This window comes from Condylura cristata, unplaced genomic scaffold, assembly GCF_000260355.1.
Source record: "Condylura cristata isolate star-nosed mole 26May11 unplaced genomic scaffold, ConCri1.0 scaffold00029, whole genome shotgun sequence".
NCBI lineage: Eukaryota > Metazoa > Chordata > Mammalia > Eulipotyphla > Talpidae > Condylura > Condylura cristata.
The window spans coordinates 26,555,920-26,561,919 of record NW_004567130.1 but is presented as its reverse complement, the minus strand read 5'-3'; the positions used below and the strand labels follow the sequence as shown (position 1 = coordinate 26,561,919).

Genomic DNA, 6,000 nt, shown 5'->3' with positions numbered 1-6,000 from the left:
CTCTCCTGACCCGCCCGCTGCTCCCCTCAGCAGTGTACTTCGTTGATCTGCCTGTTCTGCTCCCCACTCTGTCTCTGGTGAAGCCTCTCAGTGCCTCTGCAACTCTGGCCTGTACCCCAGTTCTGTATGAATAAATAAATAAATCTTTAAAAAAAATATATATATATATATGTCCCTAATTTCATTACATTTAGGTCACTTGTAATTTTTTGATTGAAATTGTTCATCTGATTTTACATGATCAGGCATCACTAGGTAATATGCTTACTCATCTATATTTATTGCGTTTACATTATAGTCATATTATTTTAACTGCTATGAGTTACATATTTGTATTTGGTGAGCTTATCATTTGTGAGTATAAAACACCATCAGTGAGAAACAAACCATATTTCCTTCAGTGTTAAATTTATATATGGGGGCCCTTCCTGGTGGCTCACTGGGTTAGGCGTACAGCACTGCAAAGCTAGCCACAGCCACTTCAGTACGAGTTTATGACCACCTGGCCTGGCAGACCTTTCCTGTCACGCCTGCTGCTTACCTCAAGCAGTGTATTTCAGGACATCTGCCTGTTCTGCTCCCCACTCTATCTCTGGTGAATCCTCTCACCCTCTGCACCTCTGGACTGTACTCCAATTATGTATGCATAAATAAATAAGCCTTTAAAAAATCTCTATGTGGCTAAGAAAAAAATGAGGGAGGTTAGAGGAGAAAGAGAACAGAATTCATTGTGGGAATATTTTAATGGGGCCAGTGGCTTGAGCTGAGCATCTAGTGAATAACTGAGCAAAGCAGCCCTAGTGTAAGTAGCCTGTTCACTGGGGAGAAGGCTGGACACGTCAGTGAGGAGAGCATGTGCTGGGGAGCTTGGCTGGAAGCTTCGTAGCTAGGTTGGGTGTACACCACTTGCTGTTTCTGAATTTTATTTGATTTTGCAGAGAATAACTTATTTTTCACAGTAACAGACTCAAAATTACCTGATTTCTTCTTTCTTGCAGCCCTGTAACTGCAGTCCCAGCAGTGACACCAGGTGGGAATGGTGCTGTGTGCTGGTCATGCTCTAACGGTCTAGTTGGTGCCTCATTGCGTACTTGATTTCTCTCAGCAACATCTGCTCTTTGTGGAGTGCTTGTGATTCTAACCACTGTAACCACAAACAGGAGGTTTCCATCCACCCTACTTACATGTGTTCTGGGCCCTTCATGCAATGGCACTGAGTATAGACTGTTAACATCTGGATCTGTTCCTTCATCTCTAACATAATTGAGTGCCTTCCTCACACCTTTAGGGAGCTGGGAACTGGATATACAGTATAAACAAGCCAAACAAGATCCCTGTCCTCTTGGAGTTTACATCATATTGGAGGAGGTAGAAGAACAATTCTAGCTGTGATAACTACTGTGAAGAAATATGAAGGGAGTGAGGCAGTAGAAAATGATGTTGTGTGTGTTTGGAGTAGGAAGAAGAGCTACCTAGTTAATGGCCAGAGAAACTTAACACAAGGAAGTGATAACTGAGGTTATTAGCCCTGAATAAAAATATATAAAGATCTGACAGAAGAACATTGTAGACCGTGGAAAGGGCATGTACAAAGGACCTGAGGTAGGAATGACCTCATTATGTTGAGTAGGACCAGTAAGGTGTGTTTGGCTGAAGAGGAGTGGTGAGAAGGGTGGGTGATAGGAGAGGAAGCTGAAGACATAGCCACGGCCATTTCTTACAGGACCTTGGGAGGCATTTGGATTTTTTCCCCAGTGACACGAGAAGCTCTTGGAAGGTTTGGGTAGGATCTAGTCACTGTAGATTTTTTATTTTAACAGGGGTATTGTAGGCTACTACACTGCCTTTGATTTAGGAGTAGAGGCACCTCAGCAGTGTTACTTGTTGTAGCTCTCGGGTCAAGAATAGACTAAAGCAGAGACTGAACAACTGCAGAGAAGACTTGGGACAAACCAGATATCTATAGTGTGTGGATCTTTGATCCTGAATCCACCCAACTATAAAAACTATTTTTAGGGAAGTTGAAGAAAATTCATTGTGAATTCAGTACTAGATAATGTTAGACTCCTTGTCAATTTTGTTTAGGTGTGATTCCATTGTAGTTTATAAAAAAAGTTATTGCGAGGCACATTGAAATGTGTAAGGGTCAAGTGACACATTTGGGAGAGATAAAGAGCATACAACACACATCTTGATTAACTTGTGTCTAGACAATGAGTACTTCTTTGTTATATGTTTTTGTATAATGACCATTGATAGGACGATAAAAAAACATTTTTAAGAGAACACAGCACCGAGGGGGTAAGCACGGAGTCAGCACGAGGCTGTGGTGCTGCCCATGTGGTAGGGACAGTGTGCCAGGCTGGCAGCCGGGCTGTGGTGGAGGTAGAAGTGAGCAGGTTTCGGGACCTGTCCTTGTTAGAAATTGTTGGCACAGTGTTCCCTTGAGCCCTGCGCTAACATGTGGCCTCCAGAGCTGTTGTGCTTTCTTCAAATAATAGAATTTAAAACACTAACTGCTAAGGGTTTCCCTGGTGGCGCGGGGGTTAAGTCTTAACACTGTGAAGCTCTCACCAGCCACTGTGGCATGAGTTCAGTCTCCAGCCAGGTAGGTGACCCCTATGGCGCGGCAGACCTCTCCTGTCTTGCCTGCTGCTCCCCTCAGCCGTGTATTTCAGTAAAGCAGCCTGTTCTGCTCCCCACTCTGTCTCTGGTGAATCCTCTCACCACCCCACCCCTCACCTTTGCACCTCTGGCCTGTACCCCAGTTCTTGTATGAATAAATAAGTAAAATAAATCTTCAAACAAACAAACAACTGCTTATCCCTGGAAGGATAGAATAGAATAATTTTCTATAGATTTGTTTTTCCTCAGATTTTTTAGCATGACCATATAGTATTAGTTTGATAATTAGAATAAAAGAAACATTGAAAAGGTTTTTTTGAACTTTGATCACCTTGTTCTTCCACCATGTCATTTGTCATGAAGCAGTCACAGCTGATTTTGAGCTATAAAATAGGCCTCTTGGTACCTAGGGAAGATGAAAAGATTGAAGTAAGTCATTAGAGAGTGGGATCCAGTTACCTATGTTTGCCTCTCAAAATGATTTCCTAACTCAGCATGGAATTAGACAACTACTGGTTGAGTAAGGCAGACTAGAGGAATACAGCTAAGGAGAATGATGTAAGCATGTGCAGGCTAGAGACTACCCTACCTGGCTGATGCAAACTATTAATAATGTACCACACCCTCTAACTCTTGCTTTATGGACTTTCTCTGCTTTTTGGCCTATTTCAGTTGCTGCTCAGCACACCACCCCAAAACAGGGTCCTTCATGCAATCGTAGTTGGGTTAATGGGGCTCAGCCTCTTGGTGGCTCCTCTCCACATGGTGAAGGTGAGGCCACACCTGCAGCTTCATCCAGCTGGGAGCTTGGCTGGGCCTGTAGGTGTCAGGATGGCCTCAGCCTCCAGGGTCTTTCTCTATCAGCCTCCTGTTGTTCAGCAATGTAGGTTGAACCACTGCTTTCAGCATGGAGCTTTTCAGACAGATGAGTACTTCTGAGTCTGCTTCCATTCTCTTCTGATGTGCCTAAAATACGTAGCTTGGTCGAGCACAGAGGTATTGTGGGAGGGGAATAAGCAAGAGCATGAATGCCAGCGAGCATCGCTCCCATGCAGCAGTTTCCCACTCGGAGTCACAGGCCTTCTGAAACTCTAGACAGTGGGACTCTGGCCTGGAGGAGCACAGCCTGACTGGTGCGCATCTTCCTTCCTGCTGGTGTTATTTCTATACTGGACACATTTCTGTTTCAGAATCTTTTCTGTCTTCTCAGAGCACTTTTATATCTTCTTATACTGGAAGTTCTTCCTGCCCTCCTGTAAGGTGCTTTTTAGGTAGGTCCTGGAGGAGTGACAGAGTTCCGTGCAGCAGATTGTTGTGAAGGCAACTGAGCAGGCACTGGGGTTCCCAGTAGTGTGTTGGGGAGCCAGCGTGGGCTGCAGACAGAGAAGACGTGGTTATTCCATATGTGCAAGATCACTGACTGGTGTGTGGAAAGGAGAGCATCGGTTCCCCAGGTGGAAGCCTGGAGGCCGTTTGAGAGACTGATCCAGTCCTCGAGTTTGGGATGGCATGGGTGTGGGCACTGGCCTGGGACCCGCTCCACCTGCAGCTGGGGTCGCTCACTGCCCTCAGGTGCTTTGCTCCTTTCCAAGTTCTTAATCCTGAGAAGTCTCCTTGCTAACTAGAGGCTCCCAGCAGAGTCTCCACTTGTGCCCCAAATCTCAGTTCTTGCTTCAACAGCTGTTTAGTGGGAGTACTCAAACACAGTGACAAGGGTTTTAAGTTACCCAGTGCTTTTCAGAAGGTACTTTTGAACGCCAAGCTGAAGGTGATTGCTCTTTATCTTGGATGGGGTTGTATTTGGAGTGGTACGACGTTATAGATCCCTGCTTGCTAAAGGCTACTCCAGCAGGAGAATGGGGGTAAAGTGGGGTGACAGGAGCAGATGTGTTATTGTCAAATTTTCCTCCAAACATTCAAGTGGAAATCCCAGGGAATGAGAGGTGCTTGGGAAGTGGGACTAGATCTCAGTAGCAAGGATGGGTCCTCAGTTGGGAACACGGGGGTGGCTCTAGAGATGGGGTCAGGTCTGGGCGAGGGCACTCATGGCTTATCAGCAAGGCATCCGTGCCTCCTCAGTGCTACGAATGTCACGGTGAACGGGTAGGCAAGATCCCTGCTCTCAGACAGCTGGCATGCAGGTGAAGCAGGGAAGGAAGGACAAACAATAAATGAGTTAATAAGTAAAATAATTTCAGCGAGTGGTAAGGACTGTGCAGAAAACAAGCAGGGTGATAGGCTCTGGTTTGGGAGGGTTGGAGGAGATTCTTGTTCAGATTGGCAATCAGAAGACCTCAAGAGGAGGTGAATTTCTGTCTGACTTAAGTGAAGGAGTAGACCTAAGGGGAGTTCAGGCAGAGAGCCAAGACAACAGAGGCTAGATCTGATCCTAGGCAAGTTCCTGCTTAGGTCAAGCTGTGGATTCAGCAAAGAAGAGTGAGGAAAGAGAGTAGGGACTGGCCATGCTGGCACCACATCTTACCTGCAGGTTGTTAAAAAAAAAAAAATCCAGAATTGTGTTTCACCACCAAGACTGGGAAGAACCGCTCAAAGGCTGGTACGCATGGCACAACCTGCCAGGAAATCACTGGTTTTGGTTTTAGGTTACTTGTAGGTCATCAAAAATGTGCCCACTCACTACAGGTGCTGAATTTGGAGAATTGCAAACAGTTGAGAAGCAGGGCAAGGAAATACAAAAAGCATTTTTGGACTCTAAGAAATTCCTAGCGAGCGTGCACACGTCACACACACACACACAGAGTAACAGCCACTCTGGGACACTTTCTGGATTTGCTTGCTATCTCGTTTCTTTTCAGTTGCCAGCCTTTCACTTTGGACTCCTCCTTTGCTTTTATTTACTTCTCTAAACTCTGCCATTTTGCTTTCTCTTCTTTCTTTATATCCCACAGCTGCATGCCACTTCTGCCCCCTTTGCTGCTGGCAAAGTACAAGGCAGAGGCTGCGTGAGGTGTACTCGAGGCATTTCTCCATTTGAAGCAGAGAAAAAGGATGGTATTTTGATGGGCCAGCAACGTTTGTTTAAGATCGCAGAAATCTGTAAAGATTTGAAACCAGGGGAAGGAATAGAATAGAGAGGGACACATTGATGATGAAAGGACAGACTAAGGGAGCAGGAGGCAGGGAAGCACAGGATTCAAGATAGAAGTGGAGAGCTAACCTTAAAGGATGTGAGAGGAAATGTTTCTTCCTCCCAATGAAGAGGAAAAGAAGATTACATGAGGCTGGACATAAAGGTTCTTGAGTTGAAAGAGAGATGAGTAGGAGCAACTGAGAAGGAGTGGTCTAGATCTTTTTAGCAATAAAGAAAAAGAAAAAGAAAACCTGGCGGTCTACTTAAAGTCCAGCTCAACACTG

At 45.3% G+C, this 6,000-nt stretch overlaps 1 protein-coding gene across 5 annotated transcripts in view; it reads left to right on the top strand.

The window, feature by feature from the left end:
• The window catches only part of HECTD4 (HECT domain containing E3 ubiquitin protein ligase 4), a 120,290-nt gene that overhangs the window by 16,600 nt on the left and 97,690 nt on the right, over window positions 1-6,000 (top strand). The window lies entirely within an intron of this gene.